We start from the raw sequence: 20294 nt of genomic DNA on the forward strand, positions 1-20294 counted from the left end.
CCTCCTGGTACAGCCATGTGCCTCATTATACTGATTTTCTGCCCCTGTTCTCGGATTCCTCACTGGGGTCAAAAGCCAGGACAGGTTTGGGTAGCTGGAGTCACCTGGAAGTAGTGAGGGACACACATTACTCATGTACAATGGCATGGAGTACAACTTCAGTTGGCATACAGTGACATTCATTGTGTGAAGACTCAATCTTACCTATGAGCAACACTTAATGCCTCTGTAGTTGTGCCATCATCTGTGGAACACTGCTATTCCTCAACAAATAGACATCATGCACAGATCCATGATGCACAGATCCAGGAAACTTGGCAGTGACGTTGGAGATGTATTGATCAACAAGGCACACCATCTGGATATTTAGAGAGTGGTAACTCTTCCTATTCCTGTAGACCTGCTCATTTGACCAAGACAATATGGGTCCCGTCAATGGCCCCAATCACATGTGGTATGTGTTCCATGGTATAGAATCCAGCATTCAGAGTGGGCAAATATTCACTCTGGGAGAATGAGATGTAGCTGCTCATTTGTTTGAGCACGGCAGCCAAAACCCTTCCAAGCACAATCGAAAACCTTGGCTGTGACATTCTTGCAGCCAAGCCCACAGTCACCTGGAAAGAACCACTCGCCTGGGAGTAAAGCACTGACAGTACCTGTACTGCAGGGGATATTGGTGTAGTGCTACGGATAACAGGAATCAGATCCGGCTCCAATTGTTGACACAGCTCAGTAATTGTGGTCCTGTTCAGACAATAGATGAGTATGATGTGCCGTTCCTCCAGTGTAGCCAAGTCCACTAGGGGTCTTTACATGGGTGCTTGCCTCCTGCTCCGCAGTGGTAGGTATCTAAGTAAAACAAACATGAGATGTGTGTGACTACAGGAGGTATGGACACACAAACATCACAGTACACAGAGCATGTATGTATGTAGCAGACTGGAATTCTCTTGGTGTGTACCATCGATACCTACGATGCACATTAAATTGTCCAACATAAGTACCAGCTTTAGGAAATGAGAACCGCCTGTCCTGTATGCAGGAACAGGTGGAGGTGACCTCACTCCGCCGGTGTTTGGCATCATGGCGGAAGGCTGTTTGCACCACCGTACAAGTCCTCATTGGCTAACATGGAGCTCTATGGAGCACAGGAACCAATGATGACGTGACCGCTACAGACGTGACTGGCATTTTCTCTATACCACTTCACTTGATTCCTGACTCTCTACAGCTCAACACCTCCACTGCGTGTGCTGCTGTGCCCTGCGTTTGGAAACCGCGATGGCCCGTGCTACAGGGGAAAGGGCCTTCACATCGGTGGAGTTGGAGAAGCTTGTGGATGGGGTCCTGCCCTTGTATGGACAGTTGTATGGGCCTCCAGACCAACAGGTGAGTACACCATGGGCATGTTGGATGCAACATGGCTGCATGAAGATGTATGTATGTATTGGCAGTGTGTCATTTGGGAGGGGTGCATTGGCTACATGCAATGTGTATGCAGAGGTACAGGACGTGTGTGTGCTAAATGTGGGATCTATGCAGTATGTAAGCCACTTCTGTTACAGAATGGAGTGTTGAGTTCATGGTGTCCATTCGTCTGTGTTCCCTATGCAGGTCAGCGCCCATCAGAATAAAAAGTTGTGGCGTGCAATCGCCAAGGACATGCAGATCGTGGGGGTCCATAGCCGGCGGAGCATCCACTGCAGGAAACAGTGGGAGGATTTGAGACGCTGGGCCCGAAAGACTGTGGAGGCCCAGCTGGGGATGGCTTCCCAATGAGGGAGGGGTACCCGTCGGACCCTGACCCCCCTAATGACCCGCATACTGGCGATGGCCAATCCTGATTTGGATGGGCACTTGAGGGCAGCACAGCAGCCACAAGGGAGTGAGTACAGACCGTGTGGTATTTTGTTTTTGTTGCCTGCCAAAGGGTTTGTGTGCAACGTTCTTGTCAGTGGATGCCCCTATATGCCGGTTTAGCTATTCTTGTGGGGTCCTGCTTAGCAATGTAGGGTGGTATGTATATTTGGTTTTGGTAAGTAGCTAGCATACCATAGCGGACGTAGCTTAGTGAGTCCCAGTAGGTGTGCAGATGGTAGTATTTGGGTTATTTTTTGCTGTTGTTCCCAGATAATGGTTTGCCATTGTGGTTCATAGTGCACAGTGTTAGTCCCAGTGAGACATTATGATGTGTATGTCATATGTGCTGTTGTTGCTGTGATTGACCCTGTGCTCCCTTTCTTTATTCCCCATCCTCTCTCCTTTTCGCATCCTGTCATTTTGTGCATTGGCATCATCTGGCGATGGAGCAGGGGCACCGGCGAGTGGGGTAGCTGCAGTCCACGCGACCCAGGAGGCAGAGTCCACTGACACCAAGGGGACCAGTGGGTTTGAGGGCGAGGGGAGCACCAAGGGGGGGATTGGAGCAACGACTACAGACTCTGATTCCTCCTCCAATGGAAGCTACTTGGTGGTGGTGGACCCCTATGGGACCACACTAGCTACTACCTCTTCTGCCACCCCGTACCAGCATTACCCTCCCAGTAGCCCCCCAACCAGTTGCCCGTCCCCGCTCACCCAGGAAGGTGGGCGTCTCCTTCGCCCCAGGCACCTCAGGCCCTGCCCCAGTCAGCCTTGCTGCTCTCACTGAGGAAGCTATTGACCTCCTGAGATCCATTTCTTTAGGGCAGTCAACCATAGTGGATGCAGCAATGCAATGCCTACCTGGAGGGCATTCACGATGGCTTGGCTGCCCTACAGAGATTGTTTCAGGCCCAGGCCTCCTCTTTGATGGTAGATAGTGTCCCTGGTTCTTCCGTCCCCCTCTAACTACATGTTCCCAGTCCCAAAGCCTTGTCCCCCAGCCCAACCCATGCACACAATCAGACAAGCATGCACCCAGGACAACAGGCAGGTCTTGCACAGACAAGCAAAGGCACCACACTTCACTCCACAGGCACACACACAGCCAACACACAGAAGCACATACTACAACAGCCACTGCCACCACCGTCTCTCCCTCCTCCTCCTCCCTCACAGCCACATCAACACACACCTGCATGCACTACATCATCAGTCCCAGATCCTGTACAGCCTTGCCCACAGTCACCACAACAGCACACACTCAGACTAGCACCCCATTTACCACATGGGCAGCCACCACCACCCCCATCACAATCATGCAGCACACCCACCTCACTTGCAGACACCACAACAACATACATACACACGTCCTGTTTGTCCTCTCCCACATTGTCTGCCCACCCCTCCAAAAACACATAAACGCTCCCACTCAGGCCCTCAACAGCCAACCACCTCACACATGGAAACTGTCCATGCACCTGCAACCAAGTCTAACACACCTACTCCTCCTACAACCACTCACTCTACCTTCACTCCCAAACCTCTTCCCACAGCCCACCCCATTAGCCATAAGAAACATTTTCTTTTTCACCTTGAATTCTCTCCCCCCGTCCTGCACGTAAGAGGAAGGTCCCTCTCCCCCAGCCCACTACCTCCTGCTCCCAGACCACTTCTGTTCCTCCCCCTAAAGCTACACCTGCCACTAAGGGGCACAAGAGTGGCACTCCGGCCCCCACCCCAAGCAACCACATCTGCCCCCTGAACAACGGAGCAAGGACCCACCCCTCCTAAACTCAAGTTCAAAGACCCCCTTCCCAAATCACCACCCCGCCCTCACACTCCCTGAGGGGCCTGCCTACCATCACCATGATGCCCCTGCCCAGTGGAGTGACTTGGGCTTTCAGGAGTCAAGTTGGGCCTTGGATATTGCCCTGTGACTTTTCAATGATATGGGACTGGCCAATGGCCCTTTCTGTATATATATATATATATATTTATTTTTTTCAATTGAGGTCGCTGTTCTCACCTAATTACAGTGGTTGGGCAAAAGGTATGTGCCCTGCCTTTCTTTGCTCCTGGATAACGTTGTTGTTGAATAAATCTGCAGATAGTTCTCGGTGTGTGGTATGTGTGTTTGCTGTGTGTTGTGCATGTGGGTGTGTCACTCTCCCCTCCCACCCTTGTGTGCTAGGCAGCTGTACTCACCGTCATCGTCTTCGTCGGCGTTGCTACTCCTGGACTGCTATCATGTGGTACAACATCGGCAGGACTTCCAGTTCAGGTTCCATGGCGACCGCTGACTCCTCTGTGACCCTGGAGGTGAGTGTCTCCTTCTGTATGATGTGTTTCCGGCAGGCTTTTGGTGGCAGTGGTCTCTCCCTGGAAATCCTGGCGGTCTGCTGTGTCATAATATGGTTGGTGGAGTGTTGCCTTCCGCCAGCCTGAAGTTGGCGACTACTGTGGTCAGTGGACGGACCACACTAGAAGTTCGGGAGGTACACTGGCTGTCTGTGGAAGGGATCACCGCCATGGCCATAATTTGGCAGTCTTCACCGCCAGACTGGCGACGGACCTACCGCCATCGCCAATGTCATAATGAGGGCCATAGTCCTTTACACTTTTGTTGAGAAGCTCTCAATTGCCAGAGTCAATAGGGTATGTGATAAGTACTGGTGTTTGTAAGGGGCAGTTAGATGATAAAAAGTGGAATTCATCCAATTATATTCATCGTCCACGCATACTCTGACATGCATGCACACACTTCGTTTAGAATACATTGCCAATAACATGCATAATTACCTCTCACCTTGTGAGGACATTGGTGCACAAACATGACAACATTTGCCAAGAAATGAACTACAACCAACAACATTTACATGTGCAAGGGCCAATGCAAGAGCGCAAGTGTCACTCAAATGTAATTATGAAAATGATGCCCCTAGAACTGTTGCAGTATCAGCACAAAATCAAAGACTACATACACACACACACCCATATACACACTCACACTCATGTGGTCATGAGTACATATCAATTAGGCCAACATATCTTGTGACATCCAAAAGACATTAAAAGCCCAAACATGGAGTGGCACTGAAAATATGATAAGATATAAGTACGAGAAGCTCAGGGTCTGGCTTAGACTTTAATGGATGGGTTACTCAATCACAAATGTGAATGATATCCCTTCTACGTTATTGCAAGTGCCATAGTATATATTGCACTTGTAATGCATTACAAGGGATTTCTGCCATGCTTTGCGGCAGATTATCCCATCTGCCAAACTCCTTATAAGCCCCTCATTGTGGTAGCAAAATACAAAGAAAAAACCCATGCAGCAAACCATTAAAAAGTACCGCCAATGGACTAACACTGAATGTATACTCCTGGCAGTAATTAGTACATTTCAAAGGCAAGCTCATCTTTTAAGATGGTTGCCAACATTAGAAGGGAAAAAGAAGGGCGGCAGTTCCTAAAGTCAATATTTTTAAGAAAGGGAATTAGGGATTTTTTCTGAACTTGATGATAAAATAGACTAAATACAAGATAATGCATGCTAGTTTCGACTAATGCTTCATCACAGATCAAATGAGCAACAATTGTGCATTTGCTAATTCTTTTTTCAACACCACTGGATATTTTTCTAAGCATGCTTTAGAGTGGAAAGGCTCACATGTTTGTGACTAATAGACCTATTTAAAATATATACCTTGTGTGTTTGTTGTATGCATATAATTTTGGTGCAGTGTATGTGTACATTTGCTGATGGAGGGTGGGTGTGTTAAATGTTAATATAAGCAATTTAAGGGAAAGGTACCACTTCTGGAAGATACCCTGGTGCTCTTCAAAAGTAAAAGAGTCATGATGTATGCAACCAGTGTCGCGATGTATTGACTACAAGTCGAAAAAGGTGCTTTGATATTGGGTAAAAAGTATACAGTAAGAACTTAAATTTATTATGACATGGTAAATACAAATATAAAATGTATTATGACATGGTAGATACACATATTAGTTTGAAAGAGAAAAATGTTTAGTGAACAGAAGGGAGTAGAAAAGAATAATAAATGTAGGTCTGCAAGTTATGTTTGCACTTATTTTAGCATAGTAGATTGAGGCCCAGATTTACTATGATTTTATGTCAAAGTTGCATCACTTTCATGGTGCAGCCTCCATGCAAAATAATTTTTGGTATTTATTAAGCCATGCAAAGCCACTTTGCGTGGTGTTGCATGGTTTAGTAAATACAAAATAATGCAAATCAGCGCCCAGCACTGTCTTGCGTTCCTTTGCATTACTTTGCGTAGGATGGGAATTACATGGGTGGAGCACGGTCGTTCCTTTGCATCCACCTTTGTACGTGGATGCAAACCCAAATTTAGAAAAACTTGTAAACCTGGGTTTCCTACCTAACAGATGCGTAAATAATAATAAATATCTTTGGCCCTTATTTAGAGATTGGCGGTAATAACCGCCTACCACCACAGCGACGGCCGCCAATAGACCGTCGCCGCAGCTACCAGCCATCCGCCATATTGTGACCACAGACGGATTTCTGCCACAAGAATGGTGGAAATCCGTCTGTGGCCATGCCGGCGGATGGCGGCGCTGCTGCCACCAGCAGCGCCACACCAGAAGACTGCCGCCAGCCGTATTATGACCCATAATACATCCTGGCGGTGTTCTGGTGGGCATTGCTGGTGACAGCAGCGTCCCGTCTCCTGCCGGAGGACCCCCTGAACACAGGTAAGTCGGTCTCTGACAGGGGAGTGGGGGTGTTGTGTGTCTGTGTGTGGGGTGTGTGTAAATGTTTGTGTGTGCTTGGATGCGGGTGTGTGTTGCGTGTGGAATATGTGTGTTCATGTATGGAGGTGTGAGTGCATGTATGTTATGTTATGTGAATGCGTGTATGTATGAAAGTGTGTGCGGATGTGTGTGTGAATGGGTGTCTGCATGTGGGAATGGGTGTGTGTATGCGTGTGTGTGCAAAGGGGGGGCGTGAATGTAGGGGGTTGGGGGCTAACTGGAGAGGGAGGGGGAGGGGGAGGCCCCTATCAGTGACAGGGAAGGAATTCCCTGTCACTGATAGTGCCTTCCGCCCTGGATTTCGTGGCGTTAAGAAACCCACAAAATCCATGGCGGTAGGCAGGGTCATAATCCCACAGGCGGAATAGTGGCAGCCACTGGGCTGGAGGTGGATAGCTCCAGCCCGGCAGCTGTTACCACCGTGGTGGTCCGAGTGGTACATTGGCGGGTTGGCTGGCCCATGTCATAATATGGCAGTAAGTACCGCCAGCCTGTTGCTAGTACTTACTGCAATATTAACGCTGACCGCCGGGGTCGTAATGGCCCCCTATATTTCTCCTTGTTACTTCCTCTTTCCATGTGAGATGCATGCTGCAGCACATACAGGAAGAGGTATTTGCCTCTAAGGCAGTTGTTCACAAACCTTTTAGAACCATAACTGATTTTTTAGAACAAGACCCGCCTACCTTTAATGGACATGAAGAGGCATGATATTTTTAATGTAGCTAAAGCACCATGTGGTAGAGCATTGCCATTTATGGACAGCACATTTTCCATTGAGATGGCCACTAACTTGGACAGAAATTCAGTTTTACTGATAAAACTATATAGCATTCAAATGATAATGTGTGATAATTGCGTTTCTGTGAATATTTTTCATCTGTGCATCACCAAGTAAAGTTTCTTGATTTCTTTTGGTCCTATTAAAATCTCTGTTTCCAGAACACTTTTGAATTACAAAACCATGAGTTAGTCACACCAAGTGACTCCAACTGACCAAATTACAACTTGCCCAATGTTTTTCTCAAAAACATTTCTGTCAAATTCCTTGAATTTGTAAATACTTTTTCACAGTTAAGTGACATGCTTTGATTTACTAGATCTCTGGAAGCCTCTGGTGTATCATTTTAGTTGTGGTGTCTAAAAATACAGACAAATAAAGTCTATTTTTAGGTTGAGCCTAGGCAACATGCATGCGCTATCTGAAAGACTTGCTGTATTCAGTAAAATGATTTTGATCCTGGGTGTTGCTCACCACAGGCTGACCGCAGTGTCACTCTTCTTTGCTGCCTCCTAACTTGTTTGTGCAGCCGATACCTCACTTCAGTTCTTGGCTGAGGAGCACCGGCCAAGTACAGTTTCCTTACACTTTGATAGTTTTTCTGTTGTTTGGGGGAACTCTTTTTTCCTGTATTAGCTTGTGTTCTGATGTACGTGTTTCTGCCCCTGTTTTTTAAAACATTTTGTCAGTAAGTGCTAAAGTTCACAAACTTGGCGTTTTCCAGATGGCTAGGCTTCTCACTCCCGGTTAATTTTCCACATTTTCCATTTACTTGTTCATTACTTTACCTAATCAGAAACTGCATGTAGTTGTGTCTTGTGTGTGTGTGTGTTTTTTTTTTTTGTGGTTTTATATAATGCAAAATCGACTCAAACGCATTGGAGCGCTTGAAATAAGTCAAGGAAAACATACCAGCTTTTAATCCCTGCCCCACCTCATCTTTCAGGAGCTAGTCTTCCTGACAACCATCCAATGTTTTCTCGTCTCTTGGGATAGCCGCGGCCCTGTAAAGCAGTCCAAAGATACCTCGAGCGTGGTTTACAATGGGGCGTTCGTCCACATTTCTTCCTGTCCACACACTAGCAATATAGAAGCCTTTGCATCAAGTCTCCGCTTGTTTATCTTCACTTCAAGTTAACACAATAGAAGGATATCTCAGGTCCTAGCAGCACATGAAAACACCACTGACAAACCCAGACTAAAAGCACATACCCTCTAAACAAACACTGAAAGGAATATAGTGCTATGTGTTTGCAAATGTACCTTTTAAATCGAAAAAACACAAGGGAAATCCTCAATGCAGCTCTCCCCGGCAGCAAGAAAGCCGATACTACAATATTCACTGCACTTGGGAAACTCACTCCATAATGCTTTGCAAAATATTCCTTGTAAAACACATTTTTGACAATAACTCAGCCTGTGGTGGTGCTAGGAAAATGGGGCCACCACCAAAATATTCAGCACAATGTGCACTTTCGGTCCAGGTCATCTTCTGGGTCCCCCACACAAGGTTGGGGGGGGGGCAAAATCATAATGTCTTGCACCATTCAATGTCTTTTTTCAAGTTCTTTCATGGCTGGAACTTTTGTTTTACAGCTGGGAGTAGTTTGTGTTCGAAGGGCCTAGTTTGTAAGCATGCCTGCGAGGCCTCAAAATGTGTAATGCATTATGCCCTCTAGGGGCTGAATATATGGCTAGACTGCAATGCTCTCTGCCATTCTCTTTTCTTGTGCTTATGCCCTCGAAGGGCTGACTATGTGGTTACATGATCATGTTTCTTCCAAATTCTATTCTTATTGTGGTGCACTCTAGGGACAGTTCTGAACATTACAGTCTAATACCAAATATACGAAGGAAAGCACATAGTTTATTTCTGATAAAGGCTTAGGGCCAGATTTACAAGCCCCTGGCACCACCAGAGCATCACTTTTTGTGATGCTCCAGTGGAGCTGTGCAGTGTGCCACGTTTACAAGATGGCGCTGAGCAACTTTTTGTGGCTTAACGTCACCCTGTAAGTATGGGCCCCACCAATGGAGTTTTCTGCATCAAAGGTACTGCAATGGGTATTCCACTGCATCACCCATTGTTTTTTAAGCTGCCCCAGTTTTACAAGAAGGTGTAAATCTGTGGCAGCCTCAAAAACCAATGCCACCCGAGGCGTGGCATAGCATAGCGCAACAAAGAGGAATACTTTTATTCCTCCTCGTTTTTGCTTTTTCCATGTGTGCTGCATTCTGCATTAGGTGTTCCTTCCTGCACCTAGACAATCATTCAAAAATGACGATTTGGTACTTCTATGTATGCTGCATGATGCAGCACACATAGAAGTGCCAAATCGCCATTGTAGATTGTTTACATGCAGGAAAGTGTCCCTTCTTGCAGATAAACAATCAGTTCCCTCAATACAGACACCCTTGCACTCTAATGCAAGGATGCCTGTGTTGGCAGCTAAATTTAGCACTGGTGCAGGGGGAAACACAGGAGCTGTGCTATATTTTAGTAAATACGGTCTTTCCCTGCGTTTCTAAAGTGATGCATTGTGGCACTGAGGATTTTGGCGCAGCAGCATGCTGTGCCACTTTTTAGTAAATCTGGCCCTTAATGTATTGTTTCTGTAGCTCTATGTCTCCTTGTTTATCATTGGCAGTCGGTATGCCTAGGCTTTTACTTGTATTGTCTGCTATGTCCTTCGTGTGTGTTTCTTTGTGTCTCTGGGTCCGGATGCAGCAGCATTTCTCTTTCACTCACAGTTAAACATAGTTGGTTGCCCATGTGTCTTACGAGTGTCTCTTTGTTTCCTTTTCATGTCTAGAGACCTGTCTGTCTATGGTGTGGCTTTTTCCGAAAGTCTCAGCTTCATGCTGATTACCTGTCTTCATCTCTGTGCGCTCATCTCTTTTAGGGTCTGGCTTGTACCTGAGATGTGTCTGTCAACCCCAGGACTCCACAACTAACAATTCCAATACAACCCACATACTTCCACTCCACACCACATACATCCACTCCACTCCAAAACACATGGGTGAAAGACATTGTCATTTACAGCACCAATAGGTCTAACTCTTGAAAATATGTGACCTATTGTCATTGCCGTAGCTTGCTATAAATTCGTGTCAGATTTCTTTGGTGCATCGTTGATTTCTTCCTCAATTGTTTTGGTGCTGTTTAAATGCTTTACACTTGTTCCTTTGTGTAAGCCTTGCTGCTCAGTCAACAGGTCAACAAACAAAATCTGAGGGATCTAAAGGGCAGTGGCGGCCAGGAGCTTTAGGAGGGAGGGGGGCGAGCGGGAAGCACACACACACACACTCATTCTTTCACACACAGACACGCACGCAAGCACGCACATCCATTAACAACACTCATAACATTCAAACACGCACGCAAACCCCAAACATTCATTTTAAAAGTTCACACACACTCATTCTTTCACACACAAACACACACATCCATTAACAACACTCATAACATTCAAACGTGCATGCACGCACCAAACATTCATTTTAAAACATCACGCACACACTCATTCTTTCACACACGCATGCACATGCATTTATATTCATAACATTCAAACACGCACGCACGCATGCACCAAACATTCATTTAAAAAAATCACACCCACTCATTCTTTCACACACACATGCATGCACATCCATTAACAACACTCATAACATTCAAACATGCACGCACGCACCAAACATTCATTTTAAAACATCACACACACACACACACACTTACCTTCAGCCTCGAGGTCCCAGGAGGGTTGGGACTGCTGCCTTCCCTCATTGGCTAACCTTAGGTCAGCCAATGAGGGAAGGCAGCAGTACCAGTCTCGTCACAGAGTGGGATGGGGTCAGTAAGACTGCTGACCCCACCCCACTCTGTTACGAAGTGTCACTGATTGACACTCGCCCTGGGTGCTTCAGGGCTTAAACCTGAGGCGCCCAGGGCGAGTGTCAATGGGTGACGCTTTCCTCATCACCCAGGGGAGTGCCTTGAGGCACCTTTGCTGAGCAGAGGAGGTCACGCCCATAGGAGCTGTCACCTCCTCAGCCCAGCAAAGTTCAGCTCAGGCAGCCAGGAGTCTGCGCAAATCGCGCATGTCTCACTCCTGACTGTCTGAGCTGAAAATGAAGAGTGTCTGTCAGACTGACCTTTGTACAGCCTGACAGACACTCTTCATGAGGGGCAAAAGGTGGGGCATGGCCCCTCCGCCCTAAAGGACGGGCCACGCCTGCTAAAGGGGTTGGTAAGTGTATTACACAGTAAGGTCGCACAACCATGCCATATAATTCACCCCAAATCATCACAAAATACCCCTGAATTTCTATTCATAGCAAGTGCTTATTTACCTTGTAAGTAGATGTAAAAAGTATGTATTGCTTGCAGCACTGGAATACCTTGATAACTTTTTCAGTTCAGAAAGAGTAGCATGCCAAGCAAACAAACACACAGCATATTTAATGGAACCGTTGAATACTTTGTTTGTAGTTCAGTATGATGAAGTGCACTTGGTACAAAGGAAATTAATTTTGTGGTACAGGAAAAGCAATTTACAGGAACTAATTGAATAATAATATTAGTTTACTGGTCACGAGACAAACCAATATCAGAGGTTTTCTGCAGAGCTTGATTTTAGGTCAAGAGCGCAAGCACTTTCCGACCTGTTGTTATCTATCTGTGGGCTTTTAACCAAGCCCATCACTTTCACTCATTTGTGGGCTTGCTGTTCTAAAATCCCTTGATGTCATCAATAAATGATTTACGTTTTTTCTACCTTGGGGCAACTTTGTTTCTACCTTGCAGACTGATTCCGTTACATGGATAATTGCACAATTGCCAATAAACTTCAGCATGGGCGAACTACTTTTTCCTTTGGTCTCACTCCTTTATGCTCCATGGCAGCCATGGCATTCACAGCAGGAACAGCGCCAACAGTGCAAACTCTATTGGCGGTATTGGAGAGCTAGTCACATTGTTCACACTGTTACCTAATCAGAGTCCTTTCTCTTGGCTCTCCCCTTCTCGCTCCACACTTATAATTGATAAATGCTTTACTAAAAAAAAAAACACAGAAATCTGCTGGCGGGAGAGCCGATACTACAATATTCACAGCAATTGGGAAAAGTCACCCCATAATGCTTTACAAGCATTCTTTTTCAAAACATGTTTGCACCTTCAAAACTTTCACCACAACCTGCTCTTTCTGTCTAGATCATCTCTGGGTTCCCACACTAGGTTAGTAGGGACCTCATAATATTACCCCCCCTCTAATCCCCCCACCCCACTAATTCTTTCAGTGTATTTGTAACCTCTCTCATGGCTGGAACTATTGTTTTACAGCTGAGAGTAGTTTTTGTTTTAATGGTCTTTTTTGTAATATTTTTCAGTAGACTTTCTAGTCCTATTAATGTGTCTGATTTAAGAGCCCCTAGGGCCTCACTGCCCTGTCATTTAAAAAAAAAATCTTAATGTGGCCCAACGAGGCCAAAATTGCAGCACCAGATTTACAGTGGTGCAAAACATGCATTGTGCAACTTTGTAACCCTTTGAGCTACATTAGGCCTGCACCAGGCATAATGTATGCAAAGGGGATGTTCCCCCATTATGGCATGAGTAGTGCAGGGGCCCTATGGGGCCCCCGGCACCCTGTCTCCACCAGCCTTTGCATAGCAGTGGGACTGCCTTGAAAAAGCTGGTGGAGAGGGGACTCGTAATCCCCAGTACAGAGCTACTTGCAATGCTGCCCTGGTGGATTAAGACCGCCGGCACTGCCAGGCTGTTGACTGGTGGCAACCTGGCGGTTCTGGCGGTCAGACTGTGGTGGCTCCACCATGGTTGTAATATGGAGGCAGCACCGCTGCTTTGGCAGAGGTCCGTCCGCCATCGCAAGTCTGGCTGTCCCAGGACCGCCAGACTCATAATGAGGCCCTCTGTGTATAAAGACACCCAAAAGGAAAATATAACCAATCCACGGAAAAGTGTTATGGGTGTTCGATTGCAATAAACTTTTGTTGAATTCCTTCCCTGATTCGTGGAATGGTTATATTTTCCTTTTGGGTGTGTCTAATTGTATTTTTATTTAATTCAATACACCTAAATGGGTTTTCATACAGTATGTATTGAAAAGTCTAATAGAACTAATTAATATAGCTCTGTTTTATAAAAGAGTTTTGGGTAATATATAATTTATTATAATTCAAAATAGTACAGGTTATTTTTGTTTGGTATAATTCAAGGTAGCATATGGTAAGCAAACATATACGCTGTTATGGTGAATAAAAAAAAATGAAAACAACTAGGAAAACAATTCCCAGGCACATATTCATAACAAATAGAACTATATGCCTTTTCATCCTATAGAATTAAGGTCCAGTCCGTTTGGTGACTTTCTGCTTCTGTTGTGATGAGTTAAGGTTACAGTGGAATTTGGGTTGGAGGTGCATTAGTGGAGCTATTTGCAGGATCTGTTATTGGAGGTCGGGGCTCCCTTTGCATTTGCCTAAAGGGTAGCTGGTGAGTTCTGAAGGCCACTAATTCCCCACAGCTGTGCTGTGTTTCTCTAGAAAGTATTGACAAATGTGCCCGTAGCTGTGCTTACTTTGCCCTTAGGTACAGCAGTTCGCTATTGTTGGTGTACTCAGACATTTGCCTGTAGTGGCTAGGGGTAAGCGGTGAAAAATTATTTCATCCAAAGAAATATTTCTTCCCAGCTTGATTGATTTAATGACAGGATGACTGTTCCTCAAAGAACATGTGAAATGTGATTAGCAAGCTGAAGGCTGATATTGAGACTAATATATGGATTTAATCTATAGACACTCCTTACTCTTACCACACAAATTTAGAACCTTTTTAGAACAATCATTAGCAAAGCCAATAAATATTACTTGCACTATGAGTTACAAGCTAAACACCAGGGACGTTGCCTATGGTTGTCATCAGTGGCCTGTTGTAGGGATGAATAGGAACTGTTGGGTGTTCTAAAAGGCATCTGCGGCCTGGCAGCCGGATGATAGGGGGCCACCAGCTGTGGTGGAACCAGATTGCTATCTGGAGTCTAATGCGATTGCGACTTCAGGTGGCCATCTTGGAGAGAAGCTTAAAGCAGCAGCCTAGCTGCAGGATGAAAGTAGCTGGTAGTTATACCGAAGAGCAACAAGAGCCTGGGAGCAGGGAGCCTAAATAGTAGCTTGCATCTGATGTCTTACAAGATTGGCCCAATTTTCATCTCTAATAGGCGGTCACCTTATGGTCAGAATCATATATAAGCACTGACATAATCAATAAAAAAATGCATGGACAGTAAAAGTGAAAAAATATATCTGCATTAATGCCTGAATGTATGAGATTAATAAATATATGATGACTGATTATAGTTTGAAGATGATAAATTGTCCCGCATGCACTGCAGTGGAAGCAATAACATACATCAAAACAGTCAACAGCACGAAGTGATACAGAAATACTCCTGTGAGCTGGAGCCAAAGACCACTAAATGTATATGTTAAAGCACTGGTACAATAGATTAGCTAGACACTTTGGGCCAGATTTATGAAAAGTGGCGCTGCATCCAAGGCAGTGGCACTTTTTTTGCACCCCTTAGCGCCCCTCTACTGCCACCATGTGTGCGCTGTATTTAATATACGGCGCACCATGGCGCAAAGTAGGGGCAATAGCGTCAACTTTTTTGACGCTATTGATGTACTGTACAGGATTAGAGCCAAAATGTTGTTGCTAATCCTGCAGAGTACATAGGGGCCCATTGAAAACAATGGTATGCCCTCTTTTAACACCTGCTCTGTGCAGGCATTAAAAATAGCTGCAAAAAATTATGCAGTGAAATCTTTTAGATTCAACTGCGCCTTTTTTGCGGTCCCCTTAATGCGGAAACGCCCCCCTTGCATACATTATGCCTGGTGCAGGCCTAATGTGGCGCAAGGGGTTACAAAGTGGAGCAATGCATGCATTGAAACACTTTGTAAATCTGTAGGAAAGTACCATCTTGCCTGGCATGTTACCCCCATATTTCACTGTATATATGTTGTTTTAGTTGTAAGTGTCACTGGGACCCTGCCAGCCAGAGCCCCAGTGCTCATAAGTGTGCCCTGTATGTGTTACCTGTGTTATGACTAACTGTCTCACTGAGGCTCTGCTATCCAGAACCTCAGTGGTTATGCTCTCTCATTTCTTTCCAAATTGTCACTAACAGGCTAGTGACCAATTTCACCAATTTACATTGGCATACTGGAACACCCTTATAATTCCCTAGTATATGGTACTGAGGTACCCAGGGTATTGGGGTTCCAGAAGATCCATATGGGCTGCAACATTTCTTGTGCCACACATAGGGAGATCTGACAATTCTTACACAGGCCTGCCAGTGCAGCCTGAGTGAAATAACGTCCACGTTATTTCACAGCCATTTACCACTGCACTTAAGTAACTTATAAGTCACCTATATGTCTAACCTTTACCTGGTAAAGGTTGGGTGCTAAGTTACTTAGTGTGTGGGCACCCTGGCACTAGCCAAGGTGCTCCCACATTGTTCATGGCAAATTCCCCGGACTTTGTGAGTGCGGGACACCATTACACGCGTGCACTATACATATGTCACAACATATGTATAGCGTCACAATGGTAACTCCGCACATGGCCATGTAACATGTCTAAGATCATGGAATTGTCACCCCAATGCCATTCTGGCATTGGGGAGACAATTCCATGATCCCCCGAGTCTCTAGCTCAGACCCGGGTACTGCCAAACTACCTTTCCTGGGGTTTCACTGCAGCTGCTGCTGCTGCCAACCCCTCAGACAGGTTTCTGCCCTCCTGGGGTCCAGCCAGGCTTGGCCCAGGAAGGCAGAACAAAGGACTTCCTCAGAGAGAGGGTGTTACACCCTCTCCCTTTGGAAAAAGGTGTCAGGGCTGGGGAGGAGTAGCCTCCCCCAGCCTCTGGAAATGCTTTGATGGGCACAGATGGTGCCCATCTCTGCATAAGCCAGTCAACACCGGTTCAGGGATCCCCCAGCCCTGCTCTGGCGCGAAACTGGACAAAGGAAAGGGGAGTGACCACTCCCCTGACCTGCACCTCCCCTGGGAGGTGCCCAGAGCTCCTCCAGTGTGCTCCAGACCTCTGCCATCTTGGAAACAGAGGTGCTGCTGGCACACTGGACTGCTCTGAGTGGCCAGTGCCAGCAGGTGACGTCAGAGACTCCTTCTGATAGGCTCCTTCAGGTGTTGCTAGCCTATCCTCTCTCCTAGGTAGCCAAACCTCCTTTTCTGGCTATTTAGGGTCTCTGCTTTGGGGAATTCTTTAGATAACGAATGCAAGAGCTCATCAGAGTTCCTCTGCATCTCTCTCTTCACCTTCTGTCAAGGAATCGACTGCTGACCGCGCTGGAAGCCTGCAAAACTGCAACAAAGTAGCAAAGACGACTACTGCGACCTTGTAACGCTGATCCTGCCACCTTCTCGACTGTTTTCCTGGAGGTGCATGTTGTGGGGGTAGTCTGCCTCCTCTCTGCACTAGAAGCTCCGAAGAAATCTCCCATGGGTCGACGGAATCTTCCCCCTGCAACCGCAGGCACCAAAGAACTGCATCACCAGTCCTCTGGGTCTCCTCTCAGCACGACGAGCGAGGTCCCTTGAACTCAGCAACTCTCTCCAAGTGACTCCCACAGTCCAGTGACTCTTCAGTCCAAGTTTGGTGGAGGTAAGTCCTTGCCTCCCCACGCTAGACTGCATTGTTGGGAACCGCGTGTTTTGCAGCTACTCCGGCTCCTGTGCACTCTTCCAGGATTTCCTCTGTGCACAGCCAAGCCTGGGTCCCGGCACTCTAACCTGCAGTGCACGACCTCCTGAGTTGTCCTCCGGTGTTGTGGGACCCTCTTGTGTGACTTCGGGTGAGCTCCGGTTCACTCCAGTTTGTAGTGCCTGTTCCGGCACTTCTGCGGGTGCTGCTTGCTTCTGAGTGTGCTCTTTGTCTTGCTGGACACCCCCTCTGTCTCCTCACGCAATTGGCGACATCCTGGTCCCTCCTGGGCCACAGCAGCATCCAAAAACCCTAACCGCGACCCTTGCAGCTAGCAAGGCTTGTTTGCGGTCTTTCTGCAGGAAACACCTCTGCACGACTCTTCATGACGTGGGACATCCATCCTCCAAAGGGGAAGTTTCTAGCCCTTGTCGTTCTTGCAGAATCCACAGCTTCTACCATCCGGTGGCAGCTTCTTTGCACCCACAGCTGGCATTTCCTGGGCATCTGCCCACTCCCGACTTGATAGTGACTTTTGGACTTGGTCCCCTTGCTCCACAGGTACTCTCGTCAGGAAATCCATCATTGTTGCATTGCTGGTGTTGGTCTTCCTTGCAGAATTCCCCTATCACGACTTCTGTGCTCTCCGGGGAACTTAGGTGCACTTTGCACCCACTTTTCAGGGTCTTGGGGTGGGCTATTTTTCTAACCCTCACTGTTTTCTTACAGTCCCAGCGACCCTCTACAAGGTCACATAGGTTTGGGGTCCATTCGTGGTTCGCATTCCACTTCTAGAGTATATGGTTTGTGTTGCCCCTATCCCTATGTGCCCCCATTGCATTCTATTGTGACTATACATTGTTTGCACTGTTTTCTATTGCTATTACTGCATATTTTGGTATTGTGTACATATATCTTGTGTATATTTGCTATCCTCATACTGAGGGTACTCACTGAGATACTTTTGGCATATTGTCATAAAAATAAAGTACCTTTATTTTTAGTATATCTGTGTATTGTGTTTTCTTATGATATTGTGCATATGACACTAGTGGTACTGTAGGAGCTTCACTCGTCTCCTAGTTCAGCCTAAGCTGCTCTGCTAAGCTACCTTTTCTATCAGCCTAAGCTGCTAGACACCCCTCTACACTAATAAGGGATACCTGGGCCTGGTGCAAGGTGTAAGTACCTCTTGGTACCCACTACAAGCCAGTCCAGCCTCCTACAAAATCTAGCTCTGCGATTCTGGCCTCATTGAGCCACAGTAGCGTCATGAAAAATCACCCTAATGTGGCACAAGGAGGTGCTAGGTCCTCTTAAATCTGGGCCTTTATTCACAGACAACCCTAATAAAGTAGTTAGTTTACTCAATCATTGACGGAAAAAAATATTTTTTAACTGTGGTATCCCAGATAACCTGCCATTTGCTTTCAAATATTTTCACTGTGAGTGATTTCTACACTCAATTTTTCATTCAAGTATGAGAATGATACGCGTGAAACACTATTTAATATATTTGTTTGATATCATATAGTGCTCAACCAGCAAGAGCTGCGTTAGAGAGCTAAAATAAATAACATGATCACAATTATGATACACCATGCTGCAAGCGTTTTATGCATTTTGACATCACAGTTGAAGAGTGAACTAAAAATGATAACACTAAGAGTGGCAGCTTCTTCAAGCGGCCTCTTCAATTACTCATTTTTCTTTATTCTTTGCCTGAGAGGTTACTACCTCGCAAAATGTTTTATTGGTAATGCCGTAGTGTGCATATGTTAAATAATTAGCTTGCAGATGTTTGTGTGTGTGCCTGCATGCATCCCAAGAAGGGGGTAGGAGACAGGGAATCCTTAAGCATTTTCCTTCGGGGCAGCAAAATCTCTTGAGTGTGCTCCACTCTCAGGTTGATGCCTCTCTCTAGGACACTTATGAAAGTACATTGAATTTTACTTGTGAGTCACGGAATCTACCCAGTTACAGAATATGGATCCAGATTCTTGGGGGCTTATTTATGGGAATTGACATGAGGCAGCGCCACAAGTCTTCTTGCTGTGCTGACCTGACAATGTGAAAGGGCAGGAATGCACTCTATTTATGCAATAAGGGGCACCTTCCTGCACCTTCCTGCACAAAAATAATCCTGAGAGGTGTTTTACTCTTTCTGTGTGTGTCCTGCAGAATACACCACACATTTAGTGAAAAAAATCGAAGAGTAATGATTATATTTCTCCTCCTGAGGAGGCGTAAGGTTTTGGTGCAGCCCCAGGTTTACATGATTGCATGGGTGTTGCATGGAAAAGCCCACCACAACGTCCATGGAATGCCTCCCTGGGGCTTTGCGTGGCCTCATAAATATGGTTGAGAGTCTTGTGCTGCCGGAGCATCAAAAAAAGGTGACACTTCGGCAGTGCAAGCCTCCCATTAATATGCCCGTTGGTGTCCTTCTAGATTCAGTTTCTGAGGGTTTGACTACCCTCTCTGGTTCCCATGAAGCATTGTTTAGAGATTGACACGTTTTCAGTGCTCTCTCTTCAGGTTCACATTCGACCTGTGTGGAGTCTGACACCTCCTACTGTATGATTCTTCCCCCTGTCATCTGCATAGCAGGGAGATGTAGGAAATTGTCCCACTTTTTGCCCCCAATTCTGATGTGTATGACTCTTTTAGTGCACTGGAAGCCTGATAAACTAGCCCCAGTGCCTGTGCTCGCTCCCTAAATTGTTATGTCGGCTTGGCAATTACCTGATTGGCCAGACTTTACCTCCCTGTAAGGCCCTAGTAGATGGTACCCAGGGCATAGGTGGTAAAGCAGTCCCTAGGGGTGCAGCACAAGTTTGTCCCACCCTGGAAGACCCTCCCAAAGTACTGATGGCTGGACTGCCACTGCAGATTGCCAGAGTGGTGCAAACTGCTCGAGTTCGACTGTGCCCTCCCCAAGAGTGGCACAGTCCCATGCACTGCCTTATAATTATGTCAGTCATAGGCCTTTGCAACCCAGGAGGCAGGTTACATTATATTTAAGGTGCAGAATTGTAAGTACAGGTGCCCATGTCTCTACAGCGTCCTTCCATTAAGGTACACTA

At 46.2% G+C, this 20294-nt stretch overlaps 1 protein-coding gene across 11 annotated transcripts in view; it reads right to left on the minus strand.

Moving 5' to 3' along the window:
- The window catches only part of PTPRZ1 (protein tyrosine phosphatase receptor type Z1), a 572466-nt gene that overhangs the window by 21405 nt on the left and 530767 nt on the right, over positions 1-20294 (minus strand). The window lies entirely within an intron of this gene.

The sequence above is a fragment of the Pleurodeles waltl genome, chromosome 4_1 (genome assembly GCF_031143425.1).
Source record: "Pleurodeles waltl isolate 20211129_DDA chromosome 4_1, aPleWal1.hap1.20221129, whole genome shotgun sequence".
Taxonomy (NCBI): Eukaryota; Metazoa; Chordata; class Amphibia; order Caudata; family Salamandridae; genus Pleurodeles; species Pleurodeles waltl.